Genomic DNA, 22,124 nt, shown 5'->3' on the forward strand with positions numbered 1-22,124 from the left:
GTATGATAAATATAAGGAAAAATATGAGGATGAGGATACCGATAAAAGTAAAGGTAAGGGAAAGGATTAAGATAAAGTAATAAAGTAATTAAGTATAGAAAATACTCGCCACTCATATATTCTCCATACCTTAACTCAGCACGCCTCACCTAAACTTAACACACCTTATCTCACCACCGCTAATTACACCATTTGACATAACAAGACATGACGTCATTTCTCGTGACAAGATATCACATGGCATGACATCACATCAAATATCATATATATAATATGACAACACATGACATAACATCACCTGATATTACATGACATAACATCACATCAGATGATATCACACAACATGACACCAGATGGCATGACCCATGATATAACGTCACATGATATGAAGATATGAAAGATAAAAACAAGGTAAATTTAGACGCTTTGCGAAGGACAAAGAGGATGGTGAATATGTGTACATATGAGTAAAAGAATAAAGATAATGGTGGAGATAAAAAAGATAAATATCAGGATGTAGAAGAGTAGAAGATAAATATAAAAATAAAGGAAAATAGATAAATATAAATGTAATCATAAGGAGAAGGGTAGAGATAGGAATAAAGAGAGAAAGGAAATAAAGATAGAGAGCGAGAGGTAGAGGTAGAAGCGGATAGATAAAGGCGAACAGACTAGTTTTTTGTTCTTGTGTGATATTTATACGATGTTATGAATTAAAATATAACCTTAGGCTTATAATACAGTATTAACTAGCCTGTCATTGTATTCACTGATTTCGAATCAACGAAAGACATACATATTTTGATTATAAGACAAACTAGATATGAAACGTAAGTTTCATTTCTAAATACAGTGTGGGCCAGGCGCACTTACTTTTCTATTTTTAACTTATTTGTGTTGTTTTTTTTTAACAAAGAAATAAATAGTGAAAAAGTAATCCAATCCTCATAACCATTGTCCGGATAGTACTCTACAATTAGTGTTCCGGTTCAGCTCGGCTTTATCACATTTCGAAAATCATTAGGGGCATTCAGGTAGTTTAGTTAGACGTTTGGACATTTTATGGATTTTTTATTTATTTTTTTGCTGTGAGTATGATATATATCGCGCTTTTTAGCAGACCCCCTATTAGCCACCACTTAGACGCTGTACGATTTTTAATGGACTTTTAAAGCGCTTAAATGGAAATCAGAAGACTTTACTGCTTTAACTGTACTAAAAACAGCGTTCCAATTTGGATACAGACAAATTGAAATTAAAATAAATTTAATGGAACCTTCTTATCTAATGCATTAAAAAATCCATCTCACAAGCGTTTGGCAATAAAAAATGCAAAGTAACCAATTGGTGAGATGGAAAAGTAACTACAAGGAGGAATTTAAAAAAAAAAACCGTTAAAAATTCTAAGAATTGAAATGGAGGAATTTCCCCATTTTTAAATGCCAGAAGCAAAGGTAAAAGAAGAAGGCATTCCACTAAACTTTACGACAGACCCGACCAGCGGCGATTGTTGAGAAAGGCAAATGCAACGTTGAAGGCGTTGGCGCAACCACTGATTTGGCAATGAAAGCCAGAAAGAAGTGAAGGCGAAGGCGTCAAAACCAACTGGCGTCGTTGTGCTGACACGCCGCATAAAAGTAGCTGCTTGCCGCGGTGCAGTTGGCGCAGGTGGATAGCTTGAAACGACTACACAGCCGGAGTTGGGATGGACGAAGAGTTCTCATTGCTTTTTATTTTATTTATTATTCCTTTTACTGCATATTTGTCCAATAAACAACGCATTTAACATAATAATTTTATGCAATCATTACCTTTTTTCACAACATTTCTCACACACCGGCATGCAAAGCGAACATAAAATATGTATGTGGCGCAACACACAAGCAGTCAGACATTCGGACAGTGAGACTGTATTAGTTGGACTGAGACCGGACTGAGTCTGGACTTACAATAACTTGGCACGCCATGGCAGCCGGCCACGAAGGAAAAATGCCAAGACAGAAGAAGAAGAAGAAGCACAGGCGGAGGCAGAAAAGAGCCTATTGGCGGCTAATAACCTACGACTTGCGGTACATGTTCCACACCAATAATAGTAAAAACAACAATAAAAGCCACCGAAAAAAAGGCGCACTAAAATAAAATATCTACCATTGCCGCCAAAAAATTAAAACAACTACAGATAACTGCTAAATGGCTGGCAAGCATGTAAGTAAATAAATTGCCTATATTGGCAAGAGTATCTACTAGAGTCCAGCGCAAGTGTATTTGCCGCATTTCGTTCAATAAGTACTCCTTGCATTGTACTCTACTCCCAACACATTGTTACTCTTTTCCGCATACATACCCTACTTGGCGTTGAGAGAGTAAATACTTGACGTACTTGCTATTACTCCACCAAAGTACGTACTCTACTTTCTCTCATCGCGTACGAGAGATATTTGCTGCTGCCAAAAGGGAGTTAGTCTGTATACTTGTAGTACGGTAAGTACTTGCGTATTAAATTTCAATTCTGGTTGTTAGTTGATATCGTTTGCGGCGCTGGTCAGTGAAATTAAAAGAGTAAAAATAGAATATGGAAATTGACGATGTAAGGAAATGTTTACGGCCTTATTTATAAAAAAATTACGTAGATTTAGACATATGTTTAATGTAACATTTTCATAAAACTTTTGTATTCAAGCAGGTTTTTTAATCTATGTATGTACTTAAATTTTCATGAAAGTATTATTTCTCGTTTCTAATTTTCTATAAAACTATTTGCAGTCCAACAAATAAGTTGTCAAAAACAATAACGTAATAAAATTATTAGTGGCAAATCAAAATTTTGAAAAGTGCCGATTTTCACATTCGATAGTTGGACATGGTAGCGACGAGATGTACGAGCATTTTTTTCTTAAGAGCTGCATACTGATTAAAAAATTTTTATAGAAGCAAATTTATTTTGCATTTATTTTGCGTAATTTTATATGAATTTCTAGTTTTTCTTGAGAGCCTTTACAAATAAAAAAAATTTCGGAATATGTACATATGTACATACATACGCAGCCATATAACTTGATTTCAAGAGAAATGAATTTTTTATTTGGCACGTTCAGAAGGAGCAACAGCTCAGTAACTGGTGCGATTGCACCTTCTGAACGCGTTGTTGCGTACTTCTGATCAACTGAATAGTTGCGTGTTAGATGATCGTAATATTTTTCTGATCATTTGACACAAAATGTTGGTGTGTACCTTTGAGAATTGAATTTGACAGCTAATGTATAAAGTCGTTCAGAAAACGCATAACGATCACTGATTTTTTTCTGAACCTACCCATTGATAACTTTTTTTTTGATAACACTGCGACGGCTCAAATTGGTATTGAGTAAAACCAAATGCAAGATAGAGTTTTTGAATTTCATTGAGTTTTTTTTAATAACTACTAAAATGAGAGGTGTATGAATGGCGAAAGAAAAACTATCCGATTTTTTTAAATCGAAACTACATTTTGACATATGTACATATGTACATGCATACATAAATATATTTAATATGAAATTGAAATTTTCACATCAATTTCCGCTATCTTCAAACCCACGGATTCAATTGTACGCATATCGTCAGGGTTTTCCCCACAACTTGGTTTTGCTGCAGTGAAGCGACAGAACAAGTGACGAGAAAAAATATATGCGGACACTTATATATGTATCTATGCACATACGTATCTACATATGTACATATGTATCTATGCACATACGTATCTATGCACATACATACATATGTACTTAGGTATGTATATCAGCATTTTAGTTGAAAGTACGTTTTGCTCGTCGCTCTCTTCATCGCTCCACTACAATCCTGTCCTTAGTTTTATTCAGATACCACAAATGCACGATCCAGAAAATTCTTCTATCATTCTTGCCACAAATGTATGTTTTCTTCGAAAATACTCAAGTACTACCAGTAGAGTACTCTACTGTCAAATACCTTTTACTCGCAGTAGTTGCGGAAGGCAAAGTAAATACTCTACGCGTCTTGCTATTGATCGGCAGTTTACGTACGCTTGCAGAAACTGGTTTATGCTTACTCACACTTGACCCGAACAATGAGAGTAAAGGAGGGAAAGTATTTGCGAGGCGATCGGATGTCTTGTTAGGCTCTTTAAATGGAATTACGCAGGAGTTTAGTATCTACATATCTACAAACCAGCCACCACATTTCGATTGCTCGGTGGTTGTGCTGCCGCCACACCACGGCACGCCACGCCACGCTACTGCTGTCGTCGTGTTTGTTACACCCATTAAAACATTTGATGCGTTTTGCATATTTAATCGAAATTTCGCGCGTTGAAAGTAGTCACCGCCGCTCACCAAAATGAAAAGAGAAGAGTAGATAAAAAAAGCAACTGTAATGAAAAACAAACATCTTTTTATTGCCATTGCATACTTTCTTGCATTTTTTTTTTTCAAATAAAAAAAGGTCTACTTTTAACGATTTACGGCTTACAATGTTTGGAAATCCTTTTTTTATTTTTGTTAATGGGCCTGAGAGAGGTGATAGCGCGTGTAGCTTACTGTTCATTACTGACAACCCCATTTGGAGAAGTTTGCTGCTGCAAATACCCCTTTTTTGCATGCGCCCACATTGCCACTTTGCCACTTTGCCACAGCTGTCATGTCATTGCCTGTCGAAGTGTTGACGGAAGCAACACTAATAAAAATTCGCTCAATTGGCATTTCCATGGAATTTTCTGCTAGCAGAATTACGCATTTTGCGGCCGGAAGCTGGAAGTGAAACTGCTTAAGTTGTTGGCACATTTTTCGGCTTTACAAGCATTCTAAATATGAATAGCTGAAGCTTATCTTTTGGGCTGAAAATTTTGTGTATTTTAAGAAAATAGTTCTCAGAATGAAAAGTTGCTGTTTATTGTTCAATAGTGCGTGCTATCCAAGGGAGTGTTCGGGGGAATAATTAAAATTTTGTTGATGTTATTGTAGCAGCACTACGCAGACCTGACTATATCAGCTGGTCTTTCAATCGCTGTCGTCCAGTTTTGTTTCGACGAGGCCGGCATCGAGTCTGAATAAGTAGGAGTTTAGCCCCTGCTAAAGTAACCAAACTGGTGTAGTGGAATTTAGAACTTGTCCGCTTTTCTTTCTCTTTGTCCCAAGTGCAGTAGGCGAGCATTGGAGGAGTTTTTTTTGGCTATGCGCTTAATTGACAATTACCACTGAGTGCACGCAGAATAAGAGTAAGCTGTTAAATATAACCCGCTCCCCTCCACCCTTAAAATTTTTGCACATTGAAGAAGCGAGAAAGATCGGAGAAATAGCCGTTCACTTTCAAACAAAGGTCAACAATGCCATTGTCTGGCGCCTGTATCGAGCAATAGTCAGCATATGAGATCAATGAAACTCACTCTGGCGGCTGATGAAGCTTCAAGATGAAGAAGTTAAACAAGAGTGTGGAGAGGGTACTACGTTGTGGAAGTAGTAAATTATTTGGCTTTGAAGCTTGATCTCGAAAATCTAAGGTCGACTTGAAAAGCAAATCACCGCCCACCGTTTTTATCCATATGGAAGAGAGGATGTGTCAATGCCATGAATGGGTTGTGGAACGACAAAGGGTTTCGACGGCATTTTATTTCACACTGCGATGGTTCTTGGTTAAGGCCGCGAGCTACTTGAGTATCTGTGCCATACATCAATGCGGACATGGTATGTTTCTTAAAAAGTGTCATTTTTGTTCGTCGATTAAAGACTTAGACTGGTGTTTGTACTTGTTCCCAAGTAGACGAAGTCCTCTGCTACTTTTAAATTGTAAATTTCAAGAGTGGCTTGAGTGCATAGATCCGTTAGCGGTGACTATGTGTTTGTTGACAGGATATGCCTTGTTTTGAAATAGTTTAGCACCAGACCCATGTGCACACCTTTTCTGTCTAATTTTATGAAGGCATAATATACAGCATGGTTGTTGTTATTATTGTAGCGGACACACCAACCCCGCCTAGATCGGCCCTTCAGACAATCGTGCAGCTTCTATAGAGTCTGTTCATAGGGGCAGAGACGTTAGTTGAGGGGGGATTAGTGGGCATTCGAGCAGATGTCTCGAGTCGTGGGGTGTCTCTCCGCATGCCGGGAACTCGTTTGGTACATCTGCATCTAATCTGCTCAGGTGCAAGTTAAACCTGTTGCAATCCCACAACAGCGGAAAAAGAATACGCCTTGGTGAGTGCCGCTCCTAACGGATCTGCGAGTCGTCTGCGCCCCAGTTTCGAACCCATCACCCTGCTGATAAGCAATGGGTGGATGAGCCTAACCAGAGTCTCATCCACCCGCAGGTCCGCCAGAGCCGAGGTAATCGCATACGGGAGAACGTTGTTGCAATCCCCAAGTATGTCTAGCAATGCCAATAAAGCAAATTACTTTATTTCCAGCAATCGTCAAATTTTTTTAAATAAAGGAAGGACGGCAGTCTTCTGTTCTTGCTGTAGGCATGCTGTGCATTAGAAAAGAGAGCTGAGTTACCTGATTGCATTGGAGTCTTTCCATAGTCTTGAGTTGAAATCAGCTGAGGCTTATAGGCCTAAAGTCACCAGGTTAAGTATAAGAGGATCTACCAGCTTTCGGTATTAACTTGACTTATATCCAGATCACGATTGACAGCTACATATTTCTTATGAGACGATCTTCTTTAAGATCAACTACATATATTTTTAATTTTTTCTTTAATCGGCTAGATTTAAAAAATATGGAATGAAACATGAGAACAGTACATACAATAGACGGTATGTAGTTTGAGTGGTCTTTAGCTTACTAAAAAGCGGTGACTTTTCGCGATTAATGATTAGGCATACCTCGTATATGCTCTGAAATAATTTAAGGATAATAATAGGGTATCCTTAATCTGAGTGCCTCGTGACAATGGGAAAGCGGATTTCCAAGCTCAGAAAGGGGCAGATACACCTTTCCGTGCGCCTGCGAGATACATATACCTTAAATTTGGTTCCTCCCGACCGACTCTATTCTTATTCTCAGACCAAAACCAGCGTGCTCTTGCCCATCTGGATCTCTGATCATCTCTTTCTTGATTGTTTCAGAAAGTGCAAGTGGCTTTTTGAATGTATCTGTCTGTGGCTGAGAGAGTAACCACTGCCACATATTTTTCGAAATAATGCGGCTGGGGAGCCGAGATAAGGCTCAGATTACCCAGAACTTCAGCTTAAAATTTGCTGCCTCTGAGACTGTATCGGACAGACTCAACTTTTCGGAATAGACTACTGTCCTTACACTACAATCCATCCAGCAGCTTAAACCAGTTTATTGTGCAATGAACAATTGCAAATACATATGAACGTGTAAATAATTACAATTGGTCCACATTGACTTCTGCGCCAGTCAACAAAATGTCGCATTGTCTTCAGTTCAACGATCCGGAGAAGGAAATTCGTTGATGAACTTCAGTATTTTTAAATAAAACAAAGAACGCCGCAATTGAGAATGGAGGTCTCGCGTAGGGAATCGAAATGTTGGTTCGCTTTTTTTTTTTTACCAATGCACTTTGTGATTTTTTACGCACATCGAAAAGTAGTTAATGTTGAATGTGAAGTTCATACAATAAATGAGCAAAGAATTAAAACGGAGAGAAGAAGGGCTACAAAAGTGGGATGCTTGAAATAGTTTGAATCGCTGCGAAATCAATTCGCGACTATGTATTCGTAAAATCAATTCAAATGGATGAAGTGAATGAAGTGCAGTGTAGCAGGAAGGCAAAGAGCACATTCTATAGAAGCTGTCGGCTGCTGAAGCCACTAAAGCTGAGTGGAGTGGAGTTGCAACGAAAACTTCAACAGTCGAATTGAATTGTGAGTTGGTATTAAATTGGATTGAATTGCATCGAATTGGTGTTTGCGATTTTGATTTTATTTAAATGCACTCACTCAATGACTACGCCGACTGACTGACGGCGTTTTAACTCTAATGGCCGTGGGGTAGACAAGCAAAGTGCAACAAGCTGCTAATAGATATATGAATTCATGTACGAGTGGAAGAATGGAGCATGTTGCCAGCTAATTGATTGTGCGCTAATTTATATACGAGTAGGAATTGTATGTTGACGTGTATGAATGTTACTATCTACATACATACTTTTATGTATATATTAGTAAGTTAGTGCATTTATTTGTGGGTTGCAAGGTCTGCCTTCTTCTCGCAGCCGACTGTTACATATCTTGTATGCGTTGCACATGAAAGTGCATGTTGCTTTGCGCGCATCCTCTTCTACCCCCCTTCATTCTTTTACATCTACATACTAACACGCATTTGTTCTGATAAGTGGATCTTGCGTCTCGGTGGTATGTATGTATGTTGCTCCCGCTGTCAACTTCGTATTTGGTATCTTTGTACAAAATTTATCCAAAGACCGCGGCATCATTAACATAATTTCGCGTACAATGTAACGTCTGCTGGTGCAGTGCAGTCATTGTGCCGTTGCTGCACGTAATCGAACAAGATCGGTAATTGATGAGATGGTGGAGCAAATTAGTGTGCGTGTGTGCGGGCGAACGGCAATGTCAAGAGTTTTTGAAGTACTGTGGCCCACTATTTAGGTTTAGTTAAATAAATTTTAAATATTCAACGTCTAAGGTACTTAAAAAAGCCTCCTCACAGAAAATCTTGCACCTGGCTAAATAAATCTTTCGTTCAAATGTCAAGTAGAAGTCAATTGTTTCAGCGCTTCATGAAATACTCTATAAAGCAGTAAAATGATCTAGGAGATCCATTTTCGAACAATCCAAACAATTGAAGGTATGTGGAGCAGAAGGAGGAGGATGTGAAAGACCTATACTGAATATGTTTAGGTACCTATGTGACAGGAAGGCATTTAGTATACCTCAAGGATTAGAACAAACTGTGGATTCTAGTTCTCGGCCGAACGGATTTCTACACTTAGAAAAAAATGAACCATATCCATTTTTTAAGCTAAAAAACACATCCTAAGCTTAGAGTGAAAAGTTGCTAAGCCCATCCTTTATCAAAACTTACAAAGAAAATTAAAAATGCATCATTTTCAAAAGGACCAAACTAATTATTTTATTTCTGCCCACTTCTTTCCAGTGAAACAATAATTTTTCAAGTCTACAGAAAGAAAAAAAAATTCCGATTAATTCAAAATATCAAAAAGCCGCATTAATGTCGAACTTTGTTGCTTCGTATAGAGTTATGATTTGCTTTGAATACGCAAAAATTATGCTATCGTAGTTGGGCGGAATATTTGCAGAAAATGAGTTTACGAAGTTTGTCTTCGCTCCACTTTGAAAAAACTGGACTTACAAATTTTCACTCTAAGCTAGCGATATGATTTTCCACCAAGCGACCTTTTGTTTACTATAATCAGATTAATTTCGGATTTTTTTTTTTCATTTGACCATAATTTGGTTCTGCACTTCACATATGCTTTTTTGGTACGTTCTCGACACTTATATTCTCATTTTGTTCTAATTGGAAACGTTCCCGAAAGTTTCGTTCTCATTCTGCTCTTCTTGAGAACTCTAACGCTTGGTTGTTTTGTGGGAACGTTCTTGACATTACATTTGTTCTCGTGCCGAGCTAAACCAAAACTGGAACGCGTTCTCGGTCCCTGGTTTAAATTTGTGGATGCTTGCCTCTCTAACTCAAGATATCTGCTTAGACGTACTTATCAGTACATCAGTTGTAATATAAGTTCTAGTTATGCTGATCCTCCGATTCAGATATGAATACGAATTCACATACAAAACAATGCTTCGAACTTCGAGGTACTCAAAAAATTTAACCAAAAATTGTGTCTCTTCATACCACCGTCAATATATATATATTCGTACGTAACAACTAAGTGCCCTCTTCAAGTGTGCTGTCGCGTGAGCAGTTTGTTCTGTATTGCGCATTCTTGTTGCATGCACCACTTTGCCGCAGCTATGCAACTGACTCTTAGCCGGTTCATTTTTGATGCTCAATGCAACACAATTGCTGGGGTGGTGTATATAATCAAAATAAAAGAATAAAAAATAAATCGAAAATAAAATGAATGGAAAAAATCCTTGCCAATGAATCAGAGTTATTTGCGATTTTCATGGAAGTATGTAAATAAAAAATAATAAAGTTGAGGACGGCAAAAGTTCAAACTGATGGAATAAAACAGCTTACTTTCTAAGAAAAAAAATAAAATAAACAGAAATGGAAATAATTGGAATTTTACTTTAAACTGTATTTCAATTTCGTTGTAGATTTTCAAAGGTAGAAAATGGCACTTTTGAGTTTGAGTCCGGGTTTTTGAGCTATTTTCGTAGTCACATTTACAAATATATTTTATTTTACCAAAAGACGCATCCACTAAGCACAATCGTTCTTAACTTCTCAAATCAAAACAATAGCGCTCATTAAAACGTATAGGAAAATCTGGCAATCTGTCAAAGAAAAAAAGAAAAAAACAAAAATCTTTACAGCCTAGCTGTGCAAGCGCCCATAAAATACAACTGTCAAATTATTTTGGCACCATTTACCAGCTAAGTCGGTGCATAGCCGCATAACACCGGCATCAAAAATACGATAATCATGGACACCTTTACTCAGCTTCAAAAAATTGCCTATGCACAGTTGGCTTTATACTTTCGTATTTTACTTTTGCCTAAGCAGCTCAGCAGTATTTGTAGAAATCTCCAGGTCTTTATAGTCCATTCATAGCATTAGCATAATTACTGCCAAATCAGGCGGCTGATTAGGAGACGCTGATATGCTGGCGTGCTGGTGCTGGTGCTGACGATGACAATGCCGATGACACAGCCACACAACGGCGCGGCACCGTTTCGGATTACTGTGCACGCGTCTTGCGTCTACAATGCACTGAATCTTATTTAAGTGTCGAAAACTGAATGCCGATTGACAAACAAGTGTTTTACATTTCGTGTTTTCTTTACACATTTCTACATTTTGCTCCACTTTGTGGTCGGCGGGTATGATGGCTTACAAATTACAATTACACTGAGAGAAATATTTTGTTGAAAGTAAAGCAATGATTTTTGGGTAATGTGAAGGTAGTTTCTTAATAAGGTTGTCAATATAAGGGAGATCACGTAAGGCCTCACCAAAAATCATGAACTATCTGAAAATGAAGAATTTAAAGGAAATGGGAGAAGTTCTTAATGGGGGTTTACTAGAGTCTTGGCTGGAGGTCTTTGCCTAGCACCAGCACTGCTGATCCATGGATAAAGCTTTTTTTCTGTAAATTTATTTTTCTACCTTCTATGTATTTCATGGCTTGTCATCATTTGCCGACTTAACGCTCCACCGATTTTACTTTGATTTACATCATTCTGCGAACTAAGAAGGGAGTCCAGTGTTATATCCAAAACCTTCGACGCTCCAAGAATGTTGATACATCCTTCCTTCAAAAGTCGCTGAGTAGCGTGTACAAAGACACATCATTTGATCGACTATAGTTCCTAAAAATGACCTGCCATGATTAGTTATAGTTCTGTGGACGAGCGCCTATCCACTTTCGGACTACTTGCTGGGTTGGGTTAGACTAAGATGGTTTCCTCAAACAGGAGAACAACGTGGACCATAAGCATTGGCACTTTGGGACACCATAACGTACGCGAACTTTCAGATTAAAGCGAAAAAGGCTGAGTTACTAAGTTTCACGAATCCGAAGTTGTTGGTCCCGCAGAGCTTCTACGGGCTAGTTAAAAAGTAAGTTTAGACCGCAGCCTGCAAAAGATTGACAGTACGCCAAATAGAATCCGATGTTATAATAAGTACCATCGCATGTATTCTAAGCGTAAATTGTACTGTCAATACTCCCACCTGAATCGAGAGGTGTGAATTCCTAATCCGAAGCTGATCTACGACCGTCTCCCCTTCACCATCGATTTAAAAGCAATCCACAGGTAACGAAATACAGTCCCATTTTCATTTCTCGCGATTAAGCAAGCTTATTCGTGTCTTTCCTGGTCAGCTTCGCCACGTGGTTTTCTGCCATTTAACTGTGGCCTGGTACCCATATACACAGATAAATACTTAAGTCTGATTAGGCATTTCTTAATTAGCTGTGTATGCCCCGTAAGCCCTCATTGTCGCTTAACTATCGGAGAAGACTATTCAACCGTCATTTCCGTTAAGCTTTGACTCATTCTTATATAGGTTCACATCTCTTTTCAAACACCGTCCGATCCACTTATCCCTGGGGATAAGGATCTAATTGCCGCCAGTTTGGCCACGTGGTAATCTGTGGTATTACGAATAAAGTCGATACCACCAATAATATAAGAGTTCGAGTCCGATTAGCACGCATCTAAGGCCGAGGCCACGCAATGAGCGGCTGAGCGTTGAGCGGCGCCGCCCAAACATTCAGAAATGCAGCTCATTGTGTGGCCGCTTTAATAGTATATCCCATGTTTTAATTTTAATGCACTCACCGCTCAGCCACTCGCCGCTTTGAAGCTCTTTGCGTGGTCTCGACATAACGACGAAAATAACAGAGCGACATACAGCAATATGGCCAACTTTGGACCAGTGAACTGCAAGGAAACGGTGTAACTAGAAGTGTATTAGAAGTACATCTAGTAGCAACAGCACACACTTTAGAAACCAATGGAACGGAATGTGGTAGCCAAAGCCCCACGCGTTTGGAAGTACCAAAGCGTGACGTTACAATGCCAACCAACGGACGTCGAAATAACAGTAAATAAACAGTTCAAGTGTGGCCATTTCAAGCAGCCATCCCAGGTCTATGAAGAATATACCCATGAGTGTGATTGTGACGCAGGATCTGAAGGTTGTTGAAGCGAAGTATGGCGGCAGGATGTCTATAGTTTCTTATACTTCTAATTATCTGCAAAGATATATATTAATTACAATTTTCGCTGTGGACAACGTAGGACAGATGACGCTCAAATTCCCGGTCGGAGGGATATGATTTAAGAGCGGTCGGAACCACCGGCTAGGATTAGGGAGAGCTTTTCTTCTGAATGAGTTCATAAAAATCATCTACGACAAAAGCATACCCACAACTATGAGTGACAGCTCTCTGCGGGCGTTCGGTGATACAAAATCTATAGAGAGCTTACAAGGGAATTTGCAAACAACGACATTACAGGATTTTCAAGCACATAGTGGTTTTCAACGACTTGCTTGTCAAAGTAGGGTGATTTTATTAAACTCGCAGAAATTTTCCGAACACAACCTATTTTTCAAAATTTCTGAGGGAAAAAGAGTTCAACCACATTCTCTCCGCTCAGTGTACAATCCCATTAGATTAACCCCACCGAAGGCGTGCACGAATCCTACTACTTAGACTGGTTAAGGTGCCAGGTAATGCAGAGACGCCAGATGAGAAGATTTATGGGCAACTAAAGCTAAGTGAATTTTTTATTTATATGTGGGAAGAATGGGAACGAATATCTACCGAATATTCAAAATAAATGCATTTTTTTTTAAATGATGAAACTAAATAGATTTGTAGTTCGAAAATCTTACAAGATTCCAACATTCATTAATGTCATTTTTTTTTACTTACCGAAGCGTAGAGTAGAATTATGAACTCGACATGCAACTGTGGCCTAAGTGGCTATTAAAACGCGCACACACCGCTGAGCACGGCGGTGAAGCACGAGTCATAACAAAAGGGAAGATAAAAAAAATAAAAATTAAAAGAATTTATTTGATAGCAACATAGCCGTTCGTTCGCTGTAAAAGAGTAATAAGTAGGGAGTAATGGAAAGAGTGTATTGCTACTGTGCAACAAGCGCACGTGGATACAACATTAATGATTAGTTGGAATTCTGATTTATTATTTGAGTGATGGAAAATTTCAGAGTAGAAGATAAGCTAGCAAAGTTCTTAGGTATTTTGAAATACGAAATTTTAATGGAAAAAACAAGCTTATGTGCTCGGATTTTAAGAATCCGACGAGATTAATGAACTTATGGAATTTGACGGAAAATTTCTACGAAATTTTTTGTTGAAATGCCAGACTTATTAAAATAAGCTTTGCGAGCTAAGAACAAACGGCAAAAAGTAAATAGAATGATAAGAAGAGAGACCTACTTAGTATCCAATAAAAATAAAAATAAAAATAAAAAAACATAAAAGTTTTTACCCTAAAATAGATAACTACCTACCAGCTTTAAGTAGAGCGTCTCTAATAAGAGAAATACACGAAAACAAATTTTCAAGTAGCTGCTGTGCATTGCATCATAAAAAGGATTTATGAAGCATGACGGAGCCGCGGTATTCTGTGACAACAAGCGCAAAAAGCTGATGGTGGAAGGTAGATATAAAATGGTGAAATTAAAAATTTCATCAAAAAGAAAAACAAATACAAGGTAAAAAGCGGTATTAAAGAGACAAAAAGAAAATAAAGGTAAAAAACAATGCATGTAAAATCATCCAAAAATTAATAGACAAAATACTTCAACTTTGATCCCTTTTGCTTTGCCTGTTCCCGCCATCTACGGGCGCAGTGAAATGTTTTCATAAAAGAGCTTTCGCTTCACAAATTTAACAAGCCAAATGCCAACAATCGAAACACAAGTACGAGTACTGACTGGGGCTCTTGATGCACTTGCAAACGAGAGTGAGCACAATGGTAGGAATTTTTGACAAAATCCTGCGCCTTTTCAAGACAAAAATAAAACGCTTAAGCTGTTTACAAAAATTATGAAAAGAAAAGACGCTGGCTGGAGCGTGAAAGAAAATTGAAAATGACGAAGAAAACATTGGCGGATGTAGTAGTCACAGTCAGGCATGGATAACTGCAACTTGACAAAGATTACATATTTTTAATTGAAAATTCTCTCTTCTGATCACGATAGGTATTTAAGCATTCGATTCTTCGGGTACTTTTTAGGTTAGAAATTTTGCCATCTGAAAGAATTTTAAGGCCTACTAATGTCAACTGCGATCAGTATTAAGTACCATTTGTTGGCCTCTCCGCTCAATGGTAAGACGTTTGTTATAGAAATGAAGCCTTGTCGGTGAGGTTGGTTGGTTGGTTGAGGTACTGCAACGAACATAAACTTCTGGTCCTTTGACTTCAGTATTAACTGATAAAAGTTGAGGTGAAAGACATATTCATGGGCTAAACTTGCTATAAATGCCTCATCATAATTTTTTTTAAGGGCGGAATTGAAGTCGTTGCACGAAGGGTTTTACTGGGCCATTATCATGTTGTCACTGTTTGAATTCTTAGCCTCTTTCCAACGACTCAGGCTTGATTCGTGGTCGATAAAATCTCCAGATGATAGAAAAAGCTCTTGTTCTAAAAACGTCTGTCCCTCGGAAAACAACTACGAAACTCTGAGCGTTGATTGCTTGGTTTGTTAGAGTAGTTGGTCACCTTTTATCTTGACCATTTTGAAACCACAAACTCGCGTCACTCTATAGTCCCTTGCCAGTTTTGATGAACTTCATTATGTTACACAGAGACTACTCCCCAAAACATGCCCCCATTTTGCAAGCACCGGTCATTCAAAGAAAGTGTTCAACTGTCTTCTTTGAGACCGGATCCTTACAGCTACGGCACAACCTGTTGAAGGGTATGCCGATCCTTTGTCGTGGCCTGTGGAAACAGCCATGAGTTTCTATGTATTTTCTTTCAGAGGATTGAAGTTAAATGGGTCGTAGGTATTTAAGATCTGCCTTGCAGTCATGGGCGTAGCCTGGTAGGGGCAGGGGGATGGTCGAGCCTTCCCCCCCCCTAACTTTTAAATTTTCCTTATTTATTTATAAAAAAATCCCCTGAAAAGCCCGTTTAAAAGGGGGCGGCCCCCCCCCCCCCCCTAAATTTCATTCTGGCTACGCCGATGCTTGCAGTCCTATACGAAGCTGTAAAATTTCGTTTTATCTACTTTTGATATCTCTCGGGCGCTCATGCCCACTGCATTAGCCACATTTTATGCACAGCCGCACTTTGCTAATCCATCCACTATATTATTTGCGTTTATGTCTCTATGCCCTTTACCCGCCGAGTTTATTTCTGTTATGAAAAAGCTTTCCAAGAAAAAAAACCGGAAGCGGAAGTGAAAGCACTACTTCGGTTTGGTTGCAGATTAGCCCCTGGTCCTGTTACAGTCAGTTCAGAATTCCCTTGCAGCCTTTCAAGTCTGTATAATTGCCCATCTTTTTCGCCCATGTTTAAGTAAATGCAGACTAATTTCTCCTTTGATTGTTTCAAGGTGACAAACCGCTTCATTAACTGAAACACTGAGCATAATTCTGCTTTCCATTTCTTGGGCAGTTTAGATTTGCTATTTGGAGATCCATTGTTGCTTTATTTTTGTTCCCGACACAACTAACTAAGATTTTCAAGGCTTAGAGGATACCTATAACGTTATCTTAGAAGATGCTTGTGTCCTTTCTTAAATATAGAGACAGAGTTATGTAGAGTTTCTCGGAGGAAACTCCCACTCCTATACTACTATACTATACTATACTATACTATACTATTCAGTCCCTTCTCCATTCCCTTTTGAATGGAAATCGCACTTGTTAATTGCTGTTGAGGTCAATATTACCTACTAGAGAGTCTGTCTTTCCAAACTGCATTCGTTAATGATCAATTCGTGTTCGCAGTGTCTAGTTTAATAGACTACCGCCTGAGGTAGTTAAGTATGGGGCTTAGGGCTGCTGTTGAGCAGTATCTTATTCCTCCTCCAGTAACGCTGGCACTTCCTACTTTTTTTGCTTACTCAGACTCTGGATATACTAGAACGTTCTAGATATTTTTCCAGGCACAGAAGTTATATCAAATGAAAGCCAGTGATTCTCTTATTAACAAATTAAAATACTAAAAAAGACAAAATTTCAAAGCGTTACTGTACTTCAGTACAATACCGAAATACGCCAGAAGCAACAAGCTTTTGAGCGCAGTGTGGAAAACAAATTTTTGGACGACCCAAAGGAAAAAGGCAACCCAGAAGCAGAGAAAGGACATCAAGCTACAGAGACTGGCATGCTAAAGATTTTTTGATAGACGTTTTGTCAGAAAGTCAGTGTACATGGCTGAAAGCCAACGCAGTATCTACATAATAAAATGGGAGCAAGTTTAGGGCAAAATCCAGGTGCTTGCCAACGACAACTCTGGGAAAAAATAACAAAAGACATGGTAATATTATATGTCTGAACATATGTATATATGTACATGTGTATTTATGCATGTTTGTAGGCAGCTGTATACAAAGGAAATTTCGGCGCACGCGAAGGATATGGTGGCACTCGCATTTTTTCAGCTTTTGTTTAGTTTCTTTTTTTTTTGTATATTTTTTGTTTGTGCCAGGTAATCCCCACGTTAATGCCTGTTAGGCAGTACTTTATTTTTGTAAGTCTCTTGTTTTTTATGTTTTATTTTTTCATCGTTCGATTCTTTCAGCGAAATCTTGTTATACTTATTCGTACGTAGTAAAAATTATATCTTTTATGTTTGTTATTATTACATTCCTTTTGAAACTTTGCTGTTTTGCTGCTTTTACTTTACGCTGATTGTTATTGCTTTTGTTAGCCATTTTTTCTCTTCTTTCTAAAAAAAAATATAACAAATTTTACTGATCAACTCGGCATTACGCCAATGTAATTTTCAATAACACTCTTAAAGCAGTTTACGTTTTGTTCTTTATGGACGTTGTCTTTTCATTTCAAAAAGTACGCGCTGTGATTTGAGAATTGTGCCAATGAAAAAAAAAACACTAAAATTTACTTGGTAGCTTCGCGTTAAGCAACGTAAAGTGTTTATTGTAAATTGCGCCAAAGTTTGCACTGCAGTTGGGGCGTTAAGCCGTGCAAAGCTACTAACGCGCTAAGCTGATTTAATCCAGCGCATGTGTGGGAGAGGGTCAGAGGTGGATTTTCGCTTTTGAAGATTTGCGACTGAAGCACATTAGGTGAAGAAGAAACAGTGGAAACTCAATAATAAGCGTAAAATGTTTAAATAAAAATTTTACCAATTTAGATTTGGATTGAAAAAAAAAACATAGTTCCCCTTAGAGATGTATGTAAGTACATAGTATTCGAAGAATACTTAGTGGGATCTGTTTCTCGCCTAAAGCTACTATTTTTTTTGGTCTCAGAAATAGCTTTTAAACCACTTTGCATATATCATTAAGAAGATTTGTTCGTTTCCTCAAAAATATCTACCATAATAAAAAACATTTTCTCGTTAAAGCTTAGAGATTTAGCAAGCAATCGATTCTAAATATTAATACGTTGCTCAAATTTATTGTCTATCGCCGGCTTTGATAGGAATACGCCTAATTTGTACGAATTTTCTAAAATTTTTAAGCAGTTATTTTAAGGCTGGCTTTTTTATGTTTTCTTCAAACTGACGTCCATGTTGTCGTACGTCAATTTCGCGGCAGCAGCTAACTTTATCTCGTTCGGACGCTTGTCGAAAATTCACCACAATTTCCCGGCTGAAGCGGCTGTACGTCGCAAATGAACGTGTAGATCTGGTCAATCATAAGGCAACCCAATTTGAAGATTGGACAACTGGTCAACCAGCTCTTGTGCTTAAAATGAGGAAAAATTCCTGAAAACCTGCAACTTCAGCTCTTCGAGAGTTATTTTAGCCGAGAAAAGATATTACATTCTTCGGTGAATAGGGTCCTTAATTTGAAGGGTACACCAATAACCGAAAGCCAGCGCGAAGCTCAGGTGGCCAACGCGAAGACAAAATTCTTCAAAGCCATAGACTACGGCGGGAGAGTGGTCCCACCATTGAAGAAGGGGAGTTTCATCCGAATGCATATAGCTTCCCTATTATCAAACAGGGAATTGCATAGGGCATGCACGGCATCTGTTTAATTTTTCCTTGGTGTTATACGCTGAAGTTTTCTTGATGCTGTTGTCGAACAATGGCATTGATGACCTGTTCTCGAAAGCAAAGGATTTTCTCTCCGATCTAGGCAACTATCTTTACAAAGCGGCCAAATAGGTAAGGCTGTAGTTGGAAACTAACGTCAATGAAGTATCAACTGAAATTCTAAGGGTTACCTTCGGCAGGCCGCTGTTACTTTTCGGACGAAGATGGATTTTCAAACAACTTACAAAGCGGCAGCAAAGTCTTCAAAATTCTCACCGGTGGAACTTAGGTCAAAGCCAAAAAAAAAACGTTGTTTGCAACAAGAAGATCACTGGCCGGCCAGTAAAACTATGCAGAACCAGTTTGGTTGCGGCGAACTGGTAGTACACTTTAAACCAGCCATGCCCAAAATTTTCAAATACTATTTCGAAAAGATTCAGATTCACCTTCACTTCCCCAGGTATTTTGTTAAGAAGGGTACGAAATAAACTCCACCAGGCCATCGCTAATCGCCGACTGTGTGTGAACACCAAAAAGCGGTAGCTATATCGAACCTAGTTTTAAAGAAAAAAATAAAGTTGTTAAAAGTATGTTTTTTTAGACAAATTCGGACCATGAACATAACTAACAGTAATCATTATGTATAACAAAATTGTAAAAGGCCAATGTCTGTACATTATAGATTTTAAAGAAAAATTAGTATAGGGCTCTTTATTAGAGCAACAGAAACCAAATCGACAATTTATGGAATTTGGAAAGGGGTTTAAAAAGGCTTACAGCCGAACATATTTTTGTTGAAGGTTGGTCACCTGTTTGAAAATTTTAATACAATTTTATGGATAAGATAAATTGAATATTTCAATATGGATATCAAACTCATGAGAATTAGAAAAGATGACTGCCAAAAATATTCAAGTCGGTTGTGTTTTTGTTTAAAAATCTAAGTGTTTTAAAAATTATTACTTTTTTGATATATTTTGTTTCTGTACGTACATAAATAAATTTATTTTTTGTGCATAATTTTAACAATCTAACTTACCACTCAATTTATGACAGAGTTCTCCAATATTATATCTAAGCCAATTGCATTAGTTAGGTCGATATTACATTTTTTATTCTATTAAACTTTTTCTGAAAATTGTTTAGGTACCTATAAGATCTTTTTTCATTGCTAAGACGAAACTTTGTTAAAATCCTTTTTATATTTCAGTTATTCACCCATATTTTCTATGCTTTTCAGTTAAAACACAAATCTAAGTTTTCTCGCTTCAGTCAAAAATTCGATTTTACCTTTTTTTTTATCAAATTAAATTCAATTGCGCATCTTTTGTTTATTTACCGTATCAATATGTGTTATCATTTATATTTTCAATTTACCAGACATCGAACACATTTTCAATTGTTTTTATTTACTTTGTCAACTAATCAAACTGACCCATATTTTGGTGCATTGTCTTTATTTAGTATTTGTTTTAAACTGTTTTTCTTTAAACGAACACTATTTGGTATCTATTGACACGTACATACATATCCGCTCACTGAGTCAGTAAGCCGCGGGTGATACTCGTATTTCACTTTATCGAATTCTTTTTCAATTTTAATTCTTCAACAGTTTAGTTAACCTTTTCTTGGTTGCAGTGCTGCAAGTAAAAATGAAAATGAACGTTGTTTTTTGTCACACATTTTTCCAATCTTTTTTTTATCTTTTAAATGATTTTTTTATTGTTGTTTATGATTCTTCGATTTTACGCGCCTTTGTTTGTAGTCTGGCTTTTCATTATTTATTTATTTATGATATCGAAGCGCAAACATAATTAATTGTTTGATATCACTTATCGATGACTTGGTATAATTTTTATTTGCTTTTAAAGAAGAATTTCCGCTGTATAGTTAGCAGGAGAATTTTATGTAAAACGCCTTATTTGCTCTTAATATTACCCACTTTAATTTTTAAGCATAATTCATATCTCCATAATTTCAGTTGCCTTCAATATTCATGAAATTTGTATTTGCCTCATAAAAATATGTATTTATTTTCGTCACTTCCTTGCCACATTCACAAATCCAGATTCAAATGTACACACTCCGTTCGCTTCCCATTTTTCGCATGTGCACTACCATTTTGCCATATCTCTAATTGCCTCAGCTGTCATTAGCGCCAGCTCTTCTAAGATGCTTTTGTCACGCACGCATTTCTCGCTAAACACTCGCCCGTTCACCTCGCGCGTTCCACCCACAACAAATCGCACCAACCCCCCGCGCCGTGGTGGTGTGGCAGTCTTCAACAAATCACTTCAAATTTTACCGGCACTGCTCGTGTTCTCTACTGGCACGATGCCTTTCTCCCGAACAATTGCACTTTTCTCACTAGGAACAACTTTCCGATTGTAGAGTTCGCGGCAAACTGAATCAACAAATTGAGAAATGCGCCAAGTAAACCCACTGCACCAGCTGCCAGCTGCTTTTCCTTCAACAACCCTGCACAGCACAAGTTGTGGTTCGATGTTGGAGCGCCACTATTACTTGTTGTGTTTGTTTTCTGTTGGTTTTTTTTTACTTCTGCTTTTGCTTTTGAGTTTTCATTTGGGGTTCCGGTCAGTGTTGCCAGAGAAATTTCGATTTTCTTCTCATTGTGTAATTTTTGAATTCATTAAGCTAGATCCATGAATTTATAGTGCAGTCTGTATTTTTCCGTGGATACTAATGTTTATTTTTCCACTGAATTTCGAAATTTGTAATTTTATCAATGCTTAAGTTTTGACTTTCCTTTTCTACAATGGCCGCCTGAGAAAGAATACATCGTCTGCGCTTATCGGAGCTCGAATTACTGTGCCCTACATTACCCAAAATACTGGGTCTTCTTATTTTCAGAAAAAAAAATTCTAACGACCTTCGAAGCGTTTTAGCGGGCATCAAGCCATTTGGAAAAAGTTCTCTCTTTTATCTAGTAACCACAAACAAATTTTCAAGAAAATTAAAAATGATGTTTTTTGGGAAATTTTAGTCTTTTGATTTTTCCGAAAACAGCCGCCATTTTGTTAATTTTCAAAATTTTTCAAATTTTCAAGTACGCAAATCGCACCAAAATATTTCTACAATAAAAAAAACCGAATTGAAAAATATTGATTTAAAAAAAAAACTAGAAAGATTTGAAAAAAATTGTCAGCCGTTTTTCTCTAAAACCACACTTTGTCCTAAAATTTTCAGAGTTCGTAACTCAACGATTTTTTTGTATCTTGATTTGTCCTAAAAAGCCAGAGCTAGGAACTAAAGCCCAATTTTCAGAGCCAAATAGAAAAATAAAGAGCTCCAAA

General features: G+C 37.7%; 1 protein-coding gene and 1 long non-coding RNA gene across 2 annotated transcripts in view; both read right to left on the minus strand.

The window, feature by feature from the left end:
• The window catches only part of LOC118742070 (transcription factor SPT20 homolog), a gene marked incomplete at its 3' end in the record, with an annotated part of 210,209 nt that extends 190,080 nt beyond the window's left edge, over positions 1 to 20,129 (minus strand). Inside the window, exon 1 of the mRNA XM_036474038.1 lies at positions 19,850 to 20,129. The remainder of the gene's footprint in view (positions 1 to 19,849) is intronic.
• Positions 20,130 to 20,269: 140 nt separating this feature from the next.
• On the minus strand, positions 20,270 to 21,229 carry LOC118741740. Its single transcript, XR_004993335.1, has 2 exons — positions 20,929 to 21,229; positions 20,270 to 20,450 (listed from the first exon to the last, which is right to left on the minus strand). It is a non-coding gene; the product is annotated as an uncharacterized LOC118741740 (long non-coding RNA).
• Positions 21,230 to 22,124: the final 895 nt, after the last annotated feature.

Source organism: Rhagoletis pomonella, unplaced genomic scaffold (assembly GCF_013731165.1).
Source record: "Rhagoletis pomonella isolate Grant_MI unplaced genomic scaffold, Rhpom_1.0 Rhpom_scaffold_00006, whole genome shotgun sequence".
In the NCBI taxonomy this organism is placed as follows: Eukaryota; Metazoa; Arthropoda; class Insecta; order Diptera; family Tephritidae; genus Rhagoletis; species Rhagoletis pomonella.